Genomic DNA, 20,718 nt, shown 5'->3' on the forward strand with positions numbered 1-20,718 from the left:
GCAAAAAGTGCTTTTTCCACACTAATACAAGTGCAAAAGTGGTTTCCTGCAACAACACAAATGCGAAAAGTGGTTTTTCAACACTAACACAAGTGCAAAAAGTGGTTTTTCCACACTAACACAAGTGCGAAAAGTGGTTTTTCCACACTAATACAAGTGCAAAAGTGGTTTCCTGCACCAACACAAGTGCGAAAAGTGGTTTTTCAACACTAACACAAGTGCGAAAAGTGGTTTTTCAACACTATCACAAGTGCAAAAAGTGTTTTTTCCACACTAATACAAGTGCAAAAGTGGTTTCCTGCACCAACACAAGTGCGAAAAGTGGTTTTTCAACACTAACACAAGTGCAAAAAGTGGTTTTTCCACACTAACACAAGTGCGAAAAGTGGTTTTTCAACACTAACACAAGTGCGAAAAGTGGTTTTTCCACACTAATACAAGTGCAAAAGTGGTTTCCTGCACCAACACAAGTGCAAAAAGTGGTTTTTCAACACTAACACAAGTGCGAAAAGTGGTTTTTCAACACTAACACAAGTGCGAAAAGTTGTTTTTCCACACTAATACAAGTGCAAAAGTGGTTTCCTGCACCAACACAAGTGCGAAAAGTGGTTTTTCAACACTAACACAAGTGCGAAAAGTGGTTTTTCAACACTAACACAAGTGCAAAAGTGGTTTTTCCACACTAATACAAGTGCAAAAGTGGTTTTTCAACACTAACACAAGTGCGAAAAGTGGTTTTTCAACACTAACACAAGTTCGAAAAGTGGTTTTTCAAGACTAACACAAGTGAGAAAAGTGGTTTTTCCACACTAATACAAGTGCAAAAGTGGTTTCCTGCACCAACACAAGTGCGAAAAGTAGTTTTTCAACACTAACACAAGTGCGAAAAGTGGTTTTTCAACACTAACACGTGCGAAAAGTGGTTTTTCAACACTAACACAAGTGCGAAAAGTGGTTTTTCAACACTAACACAAGTGCGAAAAGTGGTTTTTCAACACTAACACAAGTGCGAAAAGTGGTTTTTCCACACTAATACAAGTGCAAAAGTGGTTTTTCAACACTATCACAAGTGCAAAAAGTGTTTTTTCCACACTAATACAAGTGCAAAAGTGGTTTCCTGCAACAACACAAATGCGAAATGTTGTTTTTCAACACTAACACAAGTGCGAAAAGTGGTTTTTCAACACTATCACAAGTGCAAAAAGTGTTTTTTCCACATTAATACAAGTGCAAAAGTGGTTTTTCAACACTAACACAAGTGCGAAAAGTGGTTTTTCAACACTAACACATGTGCGAAAAGTGGTTTTTCCACACTAATACAAGTGCAAAAGTGGTTTCCTGCACCAACACAAGTGCGAAAAGTGGTTTTTCAACACTAACACAAGTGCGAAAAGTGGTTTTTCAACACTATCACAAGTGCAAAAAGTGTTTTTTCCACACTAATACAAGTGCAAAAGTGGTTTCCTGCACCAACACAAGTGCGAAAAGTGGTTTTTCAACACTAACACAAGTGCAAAAAGTGGTTTCCTGCACCAACACAAGTGCGAAAAGTGGTTTTTCAACACTAACACAAGTGCGAAAAGTGGTTTTTCAACACTATCACAAGTGCGAAAAGTGGTTTTTCAACACTAACACAAGTGCAAAAGTGGTTTTTCCAAACTAATACAAGTGCAAAAGTGGTTTTTCAACACTAACACAAGTGCGAAAAGTGGTTTTTCAACACTAACACAAGTTCGAAAAGTGGTTTTTCAAGACTAACACAAGTGAGAAAAGTGGTTTTTCAACACTAACACAAGTGCGAAAAGTGGCTTTTCCACACTAATACAAGTGCAAACGTGGTTTCCTGCACCAACACAAGTGCGAAAAGTGGTTTTTCAACACTAACACAAGTGCAAAAGTGGTTTCCTGCACCAACACAAGTGCAAAAAGTGGTTTTTCAACACTAACACAAGTGCGAAAAGTGGTTTTTCAACACTAACACAAGTGCGAAAAGTTATTTTTCCACACTAATACAAGTGCAAAAGTGGTTTCCTGCACCAACACAAGTGCGAAAAGTGGTTTTTCAACACCAACACAAGTGCGAAAAGTGGTTTTTCAACACTATCACAAGTGCAAAAAGTGTTTTTTCCACACTAATACAAGTGCAAAAGTGGTTTTTCAACACTAACACAAGTGCGAAAAGTGGTTTTTCAACACTAACACAAGTTCGAAAAGTGGTTTTTCAAGACTAGCACAAGTGAGAAAAGTGTTTTTTCCACACTAACACAAGTGCAAAAGTGGTTTCCTGCACCAACACAAGTGCGTAAAGTGGTTTTTCAACACTAACACAAGTGTGAAAAGTGGTTTTCAACACTAACACAAGTGCGAAAAGTGGTTTTTCAACACTAACACAAGTGCGAAAAGTGGTTTTTCAACACTAACAGAAGTGCGAAAAGTGGTTTTTCCACACTAATACAAGTGCAAACGTGGTTTCCTGCACCAACACAAGTGCGAAAAGTGGTTTTTCAACACTAACACAAGTGCAAAAGTGGTTTCCTGCACCAACACAAGTGCAAAAAGTGGTTTTTCAACACTAACACAAGTGCGAAAAGTTGTTTTTCCACACTAATACAAGTGCAAAAGTGGTTTCCTGCACCAACACAAGTGCGAAAAGTGGTTTTTCAACACTAACACAAGTGTGAAAAGTGGTTTTTCAACACTATCACAAGTGCAAAAAGTGTTTTTTCCACACTAATACAAGTGCAAAAGTGGTTTCCTGCACCAACACAAGTGCGAAAAGTGGTTTTTCAACACTAACACAAGTGCAAAAAGTGGTTTTTCCACACTAACACAAGTGCGAAAAGTGGTTTTTCAACACTAACACAAGTGCGAAAAGTGGTTTTTCCACACTAATACAAGTGCAAAAGTGGTTTCCTGCACCAACACAAGTGCAAAAAGTGGTTTTTCAACACTAACACAAGTGCGAAAAGTGGTTTTTCAACACTAACACAAGTGCGAAAAGTTGTTTTTCCACACTAATACAAGTGCAAAAGTGGTTTCCTGCACCAACACAAGTGCGAAAAGTGGTTTTTCAACACTAACACAAGTGCGAAAAGTGGTTTTTGAACACTAATACAAGTGCAAAAGTGGTTTCCTGCACCAACACAAGTGCGAAAAGTGGTTTTTCAACACTAACACAAGTGCGAAAAGTGGTTTTTCAACACTAACATGTGCGAAAAGTGGTTTTTCAACACTAACACAAGTGCGAAAAGTGGTTTTTCAACACTAACACAAGTGCGAAAAGTGGTTTTTCAACACTAACACAAGTGCGAAAAGTGGTTTTTCCACACTAATACAAGTGAAAAGTGGTTTCCTGCACCAACACAAGTGCGAAAAGTGGTTTTTCAACACTAACACAAGTGCAAAAAGTGGTTTTTCCACACTAACACAAGTGCGAAAAGTGGTTTTTCCACACTAATACAAGTGCAAAAGTGGTTTCCTGCACCAACACAAGTGCGAAAAGTGGTTTTTCAACACTAACACAAGTGCGAAAAGTGGTTTTTCAACACTATCACAAGTGCAAAAAGTGTTTTTTCCACACTAATACAAGTGCAAAAGTGGTTTCCTGCACCAACACAAGTGCGAAAAGTGGTTTTTTAACACTAACACAAGTGCAAAAAGTGGTTTTTCAACACTAACACAAGAGCGAAAAGTGGTTTTTCAACACTAACACAAGTGCGAAAAGTGGTTATTCCACACTAATACAAGTGCAAAAGTGGTTTCCTGCACCAACACAAGTGCAAAAAGTGGTTTTTCAACACTAACACAAGTGCGAAAAGTGGTTTTTCAACACTAACACAAGTGCGAAAAGTTGTTTTTCCACACTAATACAAGTGCAAAAGTGGTTTCCTGCACCAACACAAGTGCGAAAAGTGGTTTTTCAACACTAACACAAGTGCGAAAAGTGGTTTTTCAACACTAACACAAGTGCAAAAGTGGTTTTTCCACACTAATACAAGTGCAAAAGTGGTTTTTCAACACTAACACAAGTGCGAAAAGTGGTTTTTCAACACTAACACAAGTTCGAAAAGTGGTTTTTCAAGACTAACACAAGTGAGAAAAGTGGTTTTTCCACACTAATACAAGTGCAAAAGTGGTTTCCTGCACCAACACAAGTGCGAAAAGTGGTTTTTCAACACTAACACAAGTGCGAAAAGTGGTTTTTCAACACTAACACGTGCGAAAAGTGGTTTTTCAACACTAACACAAGTGCGAAAAGTGGTTTTTCAACACTAACACAAGTGCGAAAAGTGGTTTTTCAACACTAACACAAGTGCGAAAAGTGGTTTTTCCACACTAATACAAGTGCAAAAGTGGTTTTTCAACACTATCACAAGTGCAAAAAGTGTTTTTTCCACACTAATACAAGTGCAAAAGTGGTTTCCTGCAACAACACAAATGCGAAATGTTGTTTTTCAACACTAACACAAGTGCGAAAAGTGGTTTTTCAACACTATCACAAGTGCAAAAAGTGTTTTTTCCACATTAATACAAGTGCAAAAGTGGTTTTTCAACACTAACACAAGTGCGAAAAGTGGTTTTTCAACACTAACACATGTGCGAAAAGTGGTTTTTCCACACTAATACAAGTGCAAAAGTGGTTTCCTGCACCAACACAAGTGCGAAAAGTGGTTTTTCAACACTAACACAAGTGCGAAAAGTGGTTTTTCAACACTATCACAAGTGCAAAAAGTGTTTTTTCCACACTAATACAAGTGCAAAAGTGGTTTCCTGCACCAACACAAGTGCGAAAAGTGGTTTTTCAACACTAACACAAGTGCAAAAAGTGGTTTCCTGCACCAACACAAGTGCGAAAAGTGGTTTTTCAACACTAACACAAGTGCGAAAAGTGGTTTTTCAACACTATCACAAGTGCGAAAAGTGGTTTTTCAACACTAACACAAGTGCAAAAGTGGTTTTTCCAAACTAATACAAGTGCAAAAGTGGTTTTTCAACACTAACACAAGTGCGAAAAGTGGTTTTTCAACACTAACACAAGTTCGAAAAGTGGTTTTTCAAGACTAACACAAGTGAGAAAAGTGGTTTTTCAACACTAACACAAGTGCGAAAAGTGGCTTTTCCACACTAATACAAGTGCAAACGTGGTTTCCTGCACCAACACAAGTGCGAAAAGTGGTTTTTCAACACTAACACAAGTGCAAAAGTGGTTTCCTGCACCAACACAAGTGCAAAAAGTGGTTTTTCAACACTAACACAAGTGCGAAAAGTGGTTTTTCAACACTAACACAAGTGCGAAAAGTTATTTTTCCACACTAATACAAGTGCAAAAGTGGTTTCCTGCACCAACACAAGTGCGAAAAGTGGTTTTTCAACACCAACACAAGTGCGAAAAGTGGTTTTTCAACACTATCACAAGTGCAAAAAGTGTTTTTTCCACACTAATACAAGTGCAAAAGTGGTTTTTCAACACTAACACAAGTGCGAAAAGTGGTTTTTCAACACTAACACAAGTTCGAAAAGTGGTTTTTCAAGACTAGCACAAGTGAGAAAAGTGTTTTTTCCACACTAACACAAGTGCAAAAGTGGTTTCCTGCACCAACACAAGTGCGTAAAGTGGTTTTTCAACACTAACACAAGTGTGAAAAGTGGTTTTCAACACTAACACAAGTGCGAAAAGTGGTTTTTCAACACTAACACAAGTGCGAAAAGTGGTTTTTCAACACTAACAGAAGTGCGAAAAGTGGTTTTTCCACACTAATACAAGTGCAAACGTGGTTTCCTGCACCAACACAAGTGCGAAAAGTGGTTTTTCAACACTAACACAAGTGCAAAAGTGGTTTCCTGCACCAACACAAGTGCAAAAAGTGGTTTTTCAACACTAACACAAGTGCGAAAAGTTGTTTTTCCACACTAATACAAGTGCAAAAGTGGTTTCCTGCACCAACACAAGTGCGAAAAGTGGTTTTTCAACACTAACACAAGTGTGAAAAGTGGTTTTTCAACACTATCACAAGTGCAAAAAGTGTTTTTTCCACACTAATACAAGTGCAAAAGTGGTTTCCTGCACCAACACAAGTGCGAAAAGTGGTTTTTCAACACTAACACAAGTGCAAAAAGTGGTTTTTCCACACTAACACAAGTGCGAAAAGTGGTTTTTCAACACTAACACAAGTGCGAAAAGTGGTTTTTCCACACTAATACAAGTGCAAAAGTGGTTTCCTGCACCAACACAAGTGCAAAAAGTGGTTTTTCAACACTAACACAAGTGCGAAAAGTGGTTTTTCAACACTAACACAAGTGCGAAAAGTTGTTTTTCCACACTAATACAAGTGCAAAAGTGGTTTCCTGCACCAACACAAGTGCGAAAAGTGGTTTTTCAACACTAACACAAGTGCGAAAAGTGGTTTTTGAACACTAATACAAGTGCAAAAGTGGTTTCCTGCACCAACACAAGTGCGAAAAGTGGTTTTTCAACACTAACACAAGTGCGAAAAGTGGTTTTTCAACACTAACATGTGCGAAAAGTGGTTTTTCAACACTAACACAAGTGCGAAAAGTGGTTTTTCAACACTAACACAAGTGCGAAAAGTGGTTTTTCAACACTAACACAAGTGCGAAAAGTGGTTTTTCCACACTAATACAAGTGAAAAGTGGTTTCCTGCACCAACACAAGTGCGAAAAGTGGTTTTTCAACACTATCACAAGTGCAAAAAGTGTTTTTTCCACACTAATACAAGTGCAAAAGTGGTTTCCTGCAACAACACAAATGCGAAAAGTGGTTTTTCAACACTAACACAAGTGCAAAAAGTGGTTTTTCCACACTAACACAAGTGCGAAAAGTGGTTTTTCCACACTAATACAAGTGCAAAAGTGGTTTCCTGCACCAACACAAGTGCGAAAAGTGGTTTTTCAACACTAACACAAGTGCGAAAAGTGGTTTTTCAACACTATCACAAGTGCAAAAAGTGTTTTTTCCACACTAATACAAGTGCAAAAGTGGTTTCCTGCACCAACACAAGTGCGAAAAGTGGTTTTTTAACACTAACACAAGTGCAAAAAGTGGTTTTTCCACACTAACACAAGAGCGAAAAGTGGTTTTTCAACACTAACACAAGTGCGAAAAGTGGTTATTCCACACTAATACAAGTGCAAAAGTGGTTTCCTGCACCAACACAAGTGCAAAAAGTGGTTTTTCAACACTAACACAAGTGCGAAAAGTGGTTTTTCAACACTAACACAAGTGCGAAAAGTTGTTTTTCCACACTAATACAAGTGCAAAAGTGGTTTCCTGCACCAACACAAGTGCGAAAAGTGGTTTTTCAACACTAACACAAGTGCGAAAAGTGGTTTTTCAACACTAACACAAGTGCAAAAGTGGTTTTTCCACACTAATACAAGTGCAAAAGTGGTTTTTCAACACTAACACAAGTGCGAAAAGTGGTTTTTCAACACTAACACAAGTTCGAAAAGTGGTTTTTCAAGACTAACACAAGTGAGAAAAGTGGTTTTTCCACACTAATACAAGTGCAAAAGTGGTTTCCTGCACCAACACAAGTGCGAAAAGTGGTTTTTCAACACTAACACAAGTGCGAAAAGTGGTTTTTCAACACTAACACGTGCGAAAAGTGGTTTTTCAACACTAACACAAGTGCGAAAAGTGGTTTTTCAACACTAACACAAGTGCGAAAAGTGGTTTTTCAACACTAACACAAGTGCGAAAAGTGGTTTTTCCACACTAATACAAGTGCAAAAGTGGTTTTTCAACACTATCACAAGTGCAAAAAGTGTTTTTTCCACACTAATACAAGTGCAAAAGTGGTTTCCTGCAACAACACAAATGCGAAATGTTGTTTTTCAACACTAACACAAGTGCGAAAAGTGGTTTTTCAACACTATCACAAGTGCAAAAAGTGTTTTTTCCACATTAATACAAGTGCAAAAGTGGTTTTTCAACACTAACACAAGTGCGAAAAGTGGTTTTTCAACACTAACACATGTGCGAAAAGTGGTTTTTCCACACTAATACAAGTGCAAAAGTGGTTTCCTGCACCAACACAAGTGCGAAAAGTGGTTTTTCAACACTAACACAAGTGCGAAAAGTGGTTTTTCAACACTATCACAAGTGCAAAAAGTGTTTTTTCCACACTAATACAAGTGCAAAAGTGGTTTCCTGCACCAACACAAGTGCGAAAAGTGGTTTTTCAACACTAACACAAGTGCAAAAAGTGGTTTCCTGCACCAACACAAGTGCGAAAAGTGGTTTTTCAACACTATCACAAGTGCGAAAAGTGGTTTTTCAACACTAACACAAGTGCAAAAGTGGTTTTTCCACACTAATACAAGTGCAAAAGTGGTTTTTCAACACTAACACAAGTGCGAAAAGTGGTTTTTCAACACTAACACAAGTTCGAAAAGTGGTTTTTCAAGACTAACACAAGTGAGAAAAGTGGTTTCCACACTAATAGAAGTGCAAAAGTGGTTTCCTGCACCGACACAAGTGCGAAAAGTGGTTTTTCAACACTAACACAAGTGCGAAAAGTGGTTTTTCAACACTAACACGTGCGAAAAGTGGTTTTTCAACACTAACACAAGTGCGAAAAGTGGTTTTTCAACACTAACACAAGTGCGAAAAGTGGTTTTTCAACACTAACACAAGTGCGAAAAGTGGTTTTTCCACACTAATACAAGTGCAAAAGTGGTTTCCTGCAACAACACAAATGCGAAATGTGGTTTTTCAACACTATCACAAGTGCAAAAAGTGTTTTTTCCACACTAATACAAGTGCAAAAGTGGTTTCCTGCAACAACACAAATGCGAAATGTGGTTTTTCAACACTAACACAAGTGCGAAAAGTGGTTTTTCAACACTATCACAAGTGCAAAAAGTGTTTTTTCCACATTAATACAAGTGCAAAAGTGGTTTTTCAACACTAACACAAGTGAGAAAAGTGGTTTTTCAACACTAACACATGTGCGAAAAGTGGTTTTTCTACACTAATACAAGTGCAAAAGTGGTTTCCTGCACCAACACAAGTGCGAAAAGTGGTTTTTCAACACTAACACAAGTGCGAAAAGTGGTTTTTCAACACTATCACAAGTGAAAAAAGTGTTTTTTCCACACTAATACAAGTGCAAAAGTGGTTTCCTGCACCAACACAAGTGCGAAAAGTGGTTTTTCAACACTAACACAAGTGCGAAAAGTGGTTTTTCAACACCAACACAAGTGCGAAAAGTGTTTTTTCCACACTAATACAAGTGCAAAAGTGGTTTCCTGCACGAACACAAGTGCGAAAAGTGGTTTTTCAACACTAACACAAGTGCAAAAAGTGGTTTTTTCCACACTAATACAAGTGCAAAAGTGGTTTCCTGCACCAACACAAGTGCGAAAAGTGGTTTTTCAACACTATCACAAGTGCAAAAAGTGTTTTTTCCACAATAATACAAGTGCAAAAGTGGTTTTTCAACACTAACACAAGTGCGAAAAGTGGTTTTTCAACACTAACACAAGTGCGAAAAGTGGTTTTACCACACTAATACAAGTGCAAAAGTGGTTTCCTGCAACAACACAAATGTGAAATGTGGTTTTTCAACACTAACACAAGTGCGAAAAGTGGTTTTTCAACACTAACACAAGTGCGAAAAGTGGTTTTTCAACACTAACACAAGTGTGAAAAGTGGTTTTTCAACACTAACACAAGTGCGAAAAGTGGTTTTTCAACACTAACACATGTGCGAAAAGTGGTTTTTCCACACTAATACAAGTGCAAAAGTGGTTTCCTGCACCAACACAAGTGCGAAAAGTGGTTTTTCAACACTAACACAAGTGCGAAAAGTGGTTTTTCAACACTATCACAAGTGCAAAAAGTGTTTTTTCCACACTAATACAAGTGCAAAAGTGGTTTCCTGCACCAACACAAGTGCGAAAAGTGGTTTTTCAACACTAACACAAGTGCGAAAAGTGGTTTTTCAACACTAACACAAGTGCGAAAAGTGGTTTTTCCACACTAATACAAGTGCAAAAGTGGTTTCCTGCACCAACACAAGTGCGAAAAGTGGTTTTTCAACACTAACACAAGTGCGAAAAGTTGTTTTTCAACACTAACACAAGTGCGAAAAGTGGTTTTTCCACACTAATACAAGTGCAAAAGTGGTTTCCTGCACCAACACAAGTGCAAAAAGTGGTTTTTCAACACTAACACAAGTGCGAAAAGTGGTTTTTCAACACTAACACAAGTGCGAAAAGTGGTTTTTCAACACTAACATAAGTGCGAAAAGTGGTTTTTCCACACTAATACAAGTGCAAACGTGGTTTCCTGCACCAACACAAGTGCGAAAAGTGGTTTTTCAACACTAACACAAGTGCAAAAGTGGTTTCCTGCACCAACACAAGTGCAAAAAGTGGTTTTTCAACACTAACACAAGTGCGAAAAGTTGTTTTTCCACACTAATACAAGTGCAAAAGTGGTTTCCTGCACCAACACAAGTGCGAAAAGTGGTTTTTCAACACTAACACAAGTGCGAAAAGTGGTTTTTCAACACTATCACAAGTGCAAAAAGTGTTTTTTCCACACTAATACAAGTGCAAAAGTGGTTTCCTGCACCAACACAAGTGCGAAAAGTGGTTTTTCAACACTAACACAAGTGCAAAAAGTGGTTTTTCCACACTAACACAAGTGCGAAAAGTGGTTTTTCAACACTAACACAAGTGCGAAAAGTGGTTTTTCCACACTAATACAAGTGCAAAAGTGGTTTCCTGCACCAACACAAGTGCAAAAAGTGGTTTTTCAACACTAACACAAGTGCGAAAAGTGGTTTTTCAACACTAACACAAGTGCGAAAAGTTGTTTTTCCACACTAATACAAGTGCAAAAGTGGTTTCCTGCACCAACACAAGTGCGAAAAGTGGTTTTTCAACACTAACACAAGTGCGAAAAGTGGTTTTTCAACACTAACACAAGTGCAAAAGTGGTTTTTCCACACTAATACAAGTGCAAAAGTGGTTTTTCAACACTAACACAAGTGCGAAAAGTGGTTTTTCAACACTAACACAAGTTTGAAAAGTGGTTTTTCAAGACTAACACAAGTGAGAAAAGTGGTTTTTCCACACTAATACAAGTGCAAAAGTGGTTTCCTGCACCAACACAAGTGCGAAAAGTGGTTTTTCAACACTAACACAAGTGCGAAAAGTGGTTTTTCAACACTAACACGTGCGAAAAGTGGTTTTTCAACACTAACACAAGTGCGAAAAGTGGTTTTTCAACACTAACACAAGTGCGAAAAGTGGTTTTTCAACACTAACACAAGTGCGAAAAGTGGTTTTTCCACACTAATACAAGTGCAAAAGTGGTTTCCTGCACCAACACAAGTGCGAAAAGTGGTTTTTCAACACTATCACAAGTGCAAAAAGTGTTTTTTCCACACTAATACAAGTGCAAAAGTGGTTTCCTGCAACAACACAAATGCGAAAAGTGGTTTTTCAACACTAACACAAGTGCAAAAAGTGGTTTTTCCACACTAACACAAGTGCGAAAAGTGGTTTTTCCACACTAATACAAGTGCAAAAGTGGTTTCCTGCACCAACACAAGTGCGAAAAGTGGTTTTTCAACACTAACACAAGTGCGAAAAGTGGTTTTTCAACACTATCACAAGTGCAAAAAGTGTTTTTTCCACACTAATACAAGTGCAAAAGTGGTTTCCTGCACCAACACAAGTGCGAAAAGTGGTTTTTCAACACTAACACAAGTGCAAAAAGTGGTTTTTCCACACTAACACAAGTGCGAAAAGTGGTTTTTCAACACTAACACAAGTGCGAAAAGTGGTTTTTCCACACTAATACAAGTGCAAAAGTGGTTTCCTGCACCAACACAAGTGCAAAAAGTGGTTTTTCAACACTAACACAAGTGCGAAAAGTTGTTTTTCCACACTAATACAAGTGCAAAAGTGGTTTCCTGCACCAACACAAGTGCGAAAAGTGGTTTTTCAACACTAACACAAGTGCGAAAAGTGGTTTTTCAACACTAACACAAGTGCAAAAGTGGTTTTTCCACACTAATACAAGTGCAAAAGTGGTTTTTCAACACTAACACAAGTGCGAAAAGTGGTTTTTCAACACTAACACAAGTTCGAAAAGTGGTTTTTCAAGACTAACACAAGTGAGAAAAGTGGTTTTTCCACACTAATACAAGTGCAAAAGTGGTTTCCTGCACCAACACAAGTGCGAAAAGTGGTTTTTCAACACTAACACAAGTGCGAAAAGTGGTTTTTCAACACTAACACGTGCGAAAAGTGGTTTTTCAACACTAACACAAGTGCGAAAAGTGGTTTTTCAACACTAACACAAGTGCGAAAAGTGGTTTTTCAACACTAACACAAGTGCGAAAAGTGGTTTTTCCACACTAATACAAGTGCAAAAGTGGTTTTTCAACACTATCACAAGTGCAAAAAGTGTTTTTTCCACACTAATACAAGTGCAAAAGTGGTTTCCTGCAACAACACAAATGCGAAATGTTGTTTTTCAACACTAACACAAGTGCGAAAAGTGGTTTTTCAACACTATCACAAGTGCAAAAAGTGTTTTTTCCACATTAATACAAGTGCAAAAGTGGTTTTTCAACACTAACACAAGTGCGAAAAGTGGTTTTTCAACACTAACACATGTGCGAAAAGTGGTTTTTCCACACTAATACAAGTGCAAAAGTGGTTTCCTGCACCAACACAAGTGCGAAAAGTGGTTTTTCAACACTAACACAAGTGCGAAAAGTGGTTTTTCAACACTATCACAAGTGCAAAAAGTGTTTTTTCCACACTAATACAAGTGCAAAAGTGGTTTCCTGCACCAACACAAGTGCGAAAAGTGGTTTTTCAACACTAACACAAGTGCAAAAAGTGGTTTCCTGCACCAACACAAGTGCGAAAAGTGGTTTTTCAACACTATCACAAGTGCGAAAAGTGGTTTTTCAACACTAACACAAGTGCAAAAGTGGTTTTTCCACACTAATACAAGTGCAAAAGTGGTTTTTCAACACTAACACAAGTGCGAAAAGTGGTTTTTCAACACTAACACAAGTTCGAAAAGTGGTTTTTCAAGACTAACACAAGTGAGAAAAGTGGTTTCCACACTAATAGAAGTGCAAAAGTGGTTTCCTGCACCGACACAAGTGCGAAAAGTGGTTTTTCAACACTAACACAAGTGCGAAAAGTGGTTTTTCAACACTAACACGTGCGAAAAGTGGTTTTTCAACACTAACACAAGTGCGAAAAGTGGTTTTTCAACACTAACACAAGTGCGAAAAGTGGTTTTTCAACACTAACACAAGTGCGAAAAGTGGTTTTTCCACACTAATACAAGTGCAAAAGTGGTTTCCTGCAACAACACAAATGCGAAATGTGGTTTTTCAACACTATCACAAGTGCAAAAAGTGTTTTTTCCACACTAATACAAGTGCAAAAGTGGTTTCCTGCAACAACACAAATGCGAAATGTGGTTTTTCAACACTAACACAAGTGCGAAAAGTGGTTTTTCAACACTATCACAAGTGCAAAAAGTGTTTTTTCCACATTAATACAAGTGCAAAAGTGGTTTTTCAACACTAACACAAGTGAGAAAAGTGGTTTTTCAACACTAACACATGTGCGAAAAGTGGTTTTTCTACACTAATACAAGTGCAAAAGTGGTTTCCTGCACCAACACAAGTGCGAAAAGTGGTTTTTCAACACTAACACAAGTGCGAAAAGTGGTTTTTCAACACTATCACAAGTGAAAAAAGTGTTTTTTCCACACTAATACAAGTGCAAAAGTGGTTTCCTGCACCAACACAAGTGCGAAAAGTGGTTTTTCAACACTAACACAAGTGCGAAAAGTGGTTTTTCAACACCAACACAAGTGCGAAAAGTGTTTTTTCCACACTAATACAAGTGCAAAAGTGGTTTCCTGCACGAACACAAGTGCGAAAAGTGGTTTTTCAACACTAACACAAGTGCAAAAAGTGGTTTTTCCACACTAATACAAGTGCAAAAGTGGTTTCCTGCACCAACACAAGTGCGAAAAGTGGTTTTTCAACACTATCACAAGTGCAAAAAGTGTTTTTTCCACAATAATACAAGTGCAAAAGTGGTTTTTCAACACTAACACAAGTGCGAAAAGTGGTTTTTCAACACTAACACAAGTGCGAAAAGTGGTTTTACCACACTAATACAAGTGCAAAAGTGGTTTCCTGCAACAACACAAATGTGAAATGTGGTTTTTCAACACTAACACAAGTGCGAAAAGTGGTTTTTCAACACTAACACAAGTGCGAAAAGTGGTTTTTCAACACTAACACAAGTGTGAAAAGTGGTTTTTCAACACTAACACAAGTGCGAAAAGTGGTTTTTCAACACTAACACATGTGCGAAAAGTGGTTTTTCCACACTAATACAAGTGCAAAAGTGGTTTCCTGCACCAACACAAGTGCGAAAAGTGGTTTTTCAACACTAACACAAGTGCGAAAAGTGGTTTTTCAACACTATCACAAGTGCAAAAAGTGTTTTTTCCACACTAATACAAGTGCAAAAGTGGTTTCCTGCACCAACACAAGTGCGAAAAGTGGTTTTTCAACACTAACACAAGTGCGAAAAGTGGTTTTTCAACACTAACACAAGTGCGAAAAGTGGTTTTTCCACACTAATACAAGTGCAAAAGTGGTTTCCTGCACCAACACAAGTGCGAAAAGTGGTTTTTCAACACTAACACAAGTGCGAAAAGTGGTTTTTCAACACTAACACAAGTGCGAAAAGTGGTTTTTCCACACTAATACAAGTGCAAAAGTGGTTTCCTGCACCAACACAAGTGCAAAAAGTGGTTTTTCAACACTAACACAAGTGCGAAAAGTGGTTTTTCAACACTAACACAAGTGCGAAAAGTGGTTTTTCAACACTAACATAAGTGCGAAAAGTGGTTTTTCCACACTAATACAAGTGCAAACGTGGTTTCCTGCACCAACACAAGTGCGAAAAGTGGTTTTTCAACACTAACACAAGTGCAAAAGTGGTTTCCTGCACCAACACAAGTGCAAAAAGTGGTTTTTCAACACTAACACAAGTGCGAAAAGTTGTTTTTCCACACTAATACAAGTGCAAAAGTGGTTTCCTGCACCAACACAAGTGCGAAAAGTGGTTTTTCAACACTAACACAAGTGCGAAAAGTGGTTTTTCAACACTATCACAAGTGCAAAAAGTGTTTTTTCCACACTAATACAAGTGCAAAAGTGGTTTCCTGCACCAACACAAGTGCGAAAAGTGGTTTTTCAACACTAACACAAGTGCAAAAAGTGGTTTTTCCACACTAACACAAGTGCGAAAAGTGGTTTTTCAACACTAACACAAGTGCGAAAAGTGGTTTTTCCACACTAATACAAGTGCAAAAGTGGTTTCCTGCACCAACACAAGTGCAAAAAGTGGTTTTTCAACACTAACACAAGTGCGAAAAGTGGTTTTTCAACACTAACACAAGTGCGAAAAGTTGTTTTTCCACACTAATACAAGTGCAAAAGTGGTTTCCTGCACCAACACAAGTGCGAAAAGTGGTTTTTCAACACTAACACAAGTGCGAAAAGTGGTTTTTCAACACTAACACAAGTGCAAAAGTGGTTTTTCCACACTAATACAAGTGCAAAAGTGGTTTTTCAACACTAACACAAGTGCGAAAAGTGGTTTTTCAACACTAACACAAGTTTGAAAAGTGGTTTTTCAAGACTAACACAAGTGAGAAAAGTGGTTTTTCCACACTAATACAAGTGCAAAAGTGGTTTCCTGCACCAACACAAGTGCGAAAAGTGGTTTTTCAACACTAACACAAGTGCGAAAAGTGGTTTTTCAACACTAACACGTGCGAAAAGTGGTTTTTCAACACTAACACAAGTGCGAAAAGTGGTTTTTCAACACTAACACAAGTGCGAAAAGTGGTTTTTCAACACTAACACAAGTGCGAAAAGTGGTTTTTCCACACTAATACAAGTGCAAAAGTGGTTTCCTGCACCAACACAAGTGCGAAAAGTGGTTTTTCAACACTATCACAAGTGCAAAAAGTGTTTTTTCCACACTAATACAAGTGCAAAAGTGGTTTCCTGCAACAACACAAATGCGAAAAGTGGTTTTTCAACACTAACACAAGTGCAAAAAGTGGTTTTTCCACACTAACACAAGTGCGAAAAGTGGTTTTTCCACACTAATACAAGTGCAAAAGTGGTTTCCTGCACCAACACAAGTGCGAAAAGTGGTTTTTCAACACTAACACAAGTGCGAAAAGTGGTTTTTCAACACTATCACAAGTGCAAAAAGTGTTTTTTTCCACACTAATACAAGTGCAAAAGTGGTTTCCTGCACCAACACAAGTGCGAAAAGTGGTTTTTCAACACTAACACAAGTGCAAAAAGTGGTTTTTCCACACTAACACAAGTGCGAAAAGTGGTTTTTCAACACTAACACAAGTGCGAAAAGTGGTTTTTCCACACTAATACAAGTGCAAAAGTGGTTTCCTGCACCAACACAAGTGCAAAAAGTGGTTTTTCAACACTAACACAAGTGCGAAAAGTTGTTTTTCCACACTAATACAAGTGCAAAAGTGGTTTCCTGCACCAACACAAGTGCGAAAAGTGGTTTTCAACACTAACACAAGTGCGAAAAGTGGTTTTTCAACACTAACACAAGTGCAAAAGTGGTTTTTCCACACTAATACAAGTGCAAAAGTGGTTTTTCAACACTAACACAAGTGCGAAAAGTGGTTTTTCAACACTAACACAAGTTCGAAAAGTGGTTTTTCAAGACTAACACAAGTGAGAAAAGTGGTTTTTCCACACTAATACAAGTGCAAAAGTGGTTTCCTGCACCAACACAGTGCGAAAAGTGGTTTTTCAACACTAACACAAGTGCGAAAAGTGGTTTTTCAACACTAACACGTACGAAAAGTGGTTTTTCAACACTAACACAAGTGCGAAAAGTGGTTTTTCAACACTAACACAAGTGCGAAAAGTGGTTTTTCAACACTAACACAAGTGCGAAAAGTGGTTTTTCCACACTAATACAAGTGCAAAAGTGGTTTTTCAACACTATCACAAGTGCAAAAAGTGTTTTTTCCACACTAATACAAGTGCAAAAGTGGTTTCCTGCAACAACACAAATGCGAAATGTTGTTTTTCAACACTAACACAAGTGCGAAAAGTGGTTTTTCAACACTATCACAAGTGCAAAAAGTGTTTTTTCCACATTAATACAAGTGCAAAAGTGGTTTTTCAACACTAACACAAGTGCGAAAAGTGGTTTTTCAACACTAACACGTGTGTGAAAAGTGGTTTTTTCCAGACTAATACAAGTGCAAAAGTGGTTTCCTGCACCAACACAAGTGCGAAAAGTGGTTTTTCAACACTAACACAAGTGCGAAAAGTGGTTTTTCAACACTAACACAAGTTCGAAAAGTGGTTTTTCAAGACTAACACAAGTGAGAAAAGTGGTTTTTCCACACTAATACAAGTGCAAAAGTGGTTTCCTGCACCAACACAAGTGCGAAAAGTGGTTTTTCAACACTAACACAAGTGCGAAAAGTGGTTTTTCAACACTAACACGTGCGAAAAGTGGTTTTTCAACACTAACACAAGTGCGAAAAGTGGTTTTTCAACACTAACACAAGTGCGAAAAGTGGTTTTTTCAACACTAACACAAGTGCGAAAAGTGGTTTTTCCACACTAATACAAGTGCAAAAGTGGTTTTTCAACACTATCACAAGTGCAAAAAGTGTTTTTTTCCACACTAATACAAGTGCAAAAGTGGTTTCCTGCAACAACACAAATGCGAAATGTTGTTTTTCAACACTAACACAAGTGCGAAAAGTGGTTTTTCAACACTATCACAAGTGCAAAAAGTGTTTTTTCCACATTAATACAAGTGCAAAAGTGGTTTTTCAACACTAACACAAGTGCGAAAAGTGGTTTTCAACACTAACACATGTGCGAAAAGTGGTTTTTCCACACTAATACAAGTGCAAAAGTGGTTTCCTGCACCAACACAAGTGCGAAAAGTGGTTTTTCAACACTAACACAAGTGCGAAAAGTGGTTTTTCAACACTATCACAAGTGCAAAAAGTGTTTTTTCCACACTAATACAAGTGCAAAAGTGGTTTCCTGCACCAACACAAGTGCGAAAAGTGGTTTTTCAACACTAACACAAGTGCAAAAAGTGGTTTCCTGCACCAACACAAGTGCGAAAAGTGGTTTTTCAACACTATCACAAGTGCGAAAAGTGGTTTTTCAACACTAACACAAGTGCAAAAGTGGTTTTTCCACACTAATACAAGTGCAAAAGTGGTTTTTCAACACTAACACAAGTGCGAAAAGTGGTTTTTCAACACTAACACAAGTTCGAAAAGTGGTTTTTCAAGACTAACACAAGTGAGAAAAGTGGTTTCCACACTAATAGAAGTGCAAAAGTGGTTTCCTGCACCGACACAAGTGCGAAAAGTGGTTTTTCAACACTAACACAAGTGCGAAAAGTGGTTTTTCAACACTAACACGTGCGAAAAGTGGTTTTTCAACACTAACACAAGTGCGAAAAGTGGTTTTTCAACACTAACACAAGTGCGAAAAGTGGTTTTTCAACACTAACACAAGTGCGAAAAGTGGTTTTTCCACACTAATACAAGTGCAAAAGTGGTTTCCTGCAACAACACAAATGCGAAATGTGGTTTTTCAACACTATCACAAGTGCAAAAAGTGTTTTTTCCACACTAATACAAGTGCAAAAGTGGTTTCCTGCAACAACACAAATGCGAAATGTGGTTTTTCAACACTAACACAAGTGCGAAAAGTGGTTTTTCAACACTATCACAAGTGCAAAAAGTGTTTTTTCCACATTAATACAAGTGCAAAAGTGGTTTTTCAACACTAACACAAGTGAGAAAAGTGGTTTTTCAACACTAACACATGTGCGAAAAGTGGTTTTTCTACACTAATACAAGTGCAAAAGTGGTTTCCTGCACCAACACAAGTGCGAAAAGTGGTTTTTCAACACTAACACAAGTGCGAAAGTGGTTTTTCAACACTATCACAAGTGAAAAAAGTGTTTTTTCCACACTAATACAAGTGCAAAAGTGGTTTCCTGCACCAACACAAGTGCGAAAAGTGGTTTTTCAACACTAACACAAGTGCGAAAAGTGGTTTTTCAACACCAACACAAGTGCGAAAAGTGTTTTTTCCACACTAATACAAGTGCAAAAGTGGTTTCCTGCACGAACACAAGTGCGAAAAGTGGTTTTTCAACACTAACACAAGTGCAAAAAGTGGTTTTTTCCACACTAATACAAGTGCAAAAGTGGTTTCCTGCACCAACACAAGTGCGAAAAAGTGGTTTTTCAACACTATCACAAGTGCAAAAAGTGTTTTTTTCCACAATAATACAAGTGCAAAAGTGGTTTTTCAACACTAACACAAGTGCGAAAAGTGGTTTTTCAACACTAACACAAGTGCGAAAAGTGGTTTTACCACACTAATACAAGTGCAAAAGTGGTTTCCTGCAACAACACAAATGTGAAATGTGGTTTTTCAACACTAACACAAGTGCGAAAAGTGGTTTTTCAACACTAACACAAGTGCGAAAAAGTGGTTTTTCAACACTAACACAAGTGTGAAAAGTGGTTTTTCAACACTAACACAAGTGCGAAAAGTGTTTTTCAACACTAACACATGTGCGAAAAGTGGTTTTTCCACACTAATACAAGTGCAAAAGTGGTTTCCTGCACCAACACAAGTGCGAAAAGTGGTTTTTCAACACTAACACAAGTGCGAAAAGTGGTTTTTCAACACTATCACAAGTGCAAAAAGTGTTTTTTCCACACTAATACAAGTGCAAAAGTGGTTTCCTGCACCAACACAAGTGCGAAAAGTGGTTTTTCAACACTAACACAAGTGCGAAAAGTGGTTTTTCAACACTAACACAAGTGCGAAAAGTGGTTTTTCCACACTAATACAAGTGCAAAAGTGGTTTCCTGCACCAACACAAGTGCGAAAAGTGGTTTTTCAACACTAACACAAGTGCGAAAAGTGGTTTTTCAACACTAACACAAGTGCGAAAAGTGGTTTTTCCACACTAATACAAGTGCAAAAGTGGTTTCCTGCACCAACACAAGTGCAAAAAGTGGTTTTTCAACACTAACACAAGTGCGAAAAGTGGTTTTTCAACACTAACACAAGTGCGAAAAGTGGTTTTTCAACACTAACATAAGTGCGAAAAGTGGTTTTTCCACACTAATACAAGTGCAAACGTGGTTTCCTGCACCAACACAAGTGCGAAAAGTGGTTTTTCAACACTAACACAAGTGCAAAGGTGGTTTCCTGCACCAACACAAGTGCAAAAAGTGGTTTTTCAACACTAACACAAGTGCGAAAAGTTGTTTTTCCACACTAATACAAGTGCAAAAGTGGTTTCCTGCACCAACACAAGTGCGAAAAGTGGTTTTTCAACACTAACACAAGTGCGAAAAGTGGTTTTTCAACACTATCACAAGTGCAAAAAGTGTTTTTTCCACACTAATACAAGTGCAAAAGTGGTTTCCTGCACCAACACAAGTGCGAAAAGTGGTTTTTCAACACTAACACAAGTGCAAAAAGTGGTTTTTCCACACTAACACAAGTGCGAAAAGTGGTTTTTCAACACTAACACAAGTGCGAAAAGTGGTTTTTCCACACTAATACA

This window comes from Myxine glutinosa, unplaced genomic scaffold, assembly GCF_964187855.1.
Source record: "Myxine glutinosa unplaced genomic scaffold, kmMyxGlut1.1 SCAFFOLD_672, whole genome shotgun sequence".
NCBI classification, from domain to species: Eukaryota; Metazoa; Chordata; class Myxini; order Myxiniformes; family Myxinidae; genus Myxine; species Myxine glutinosa.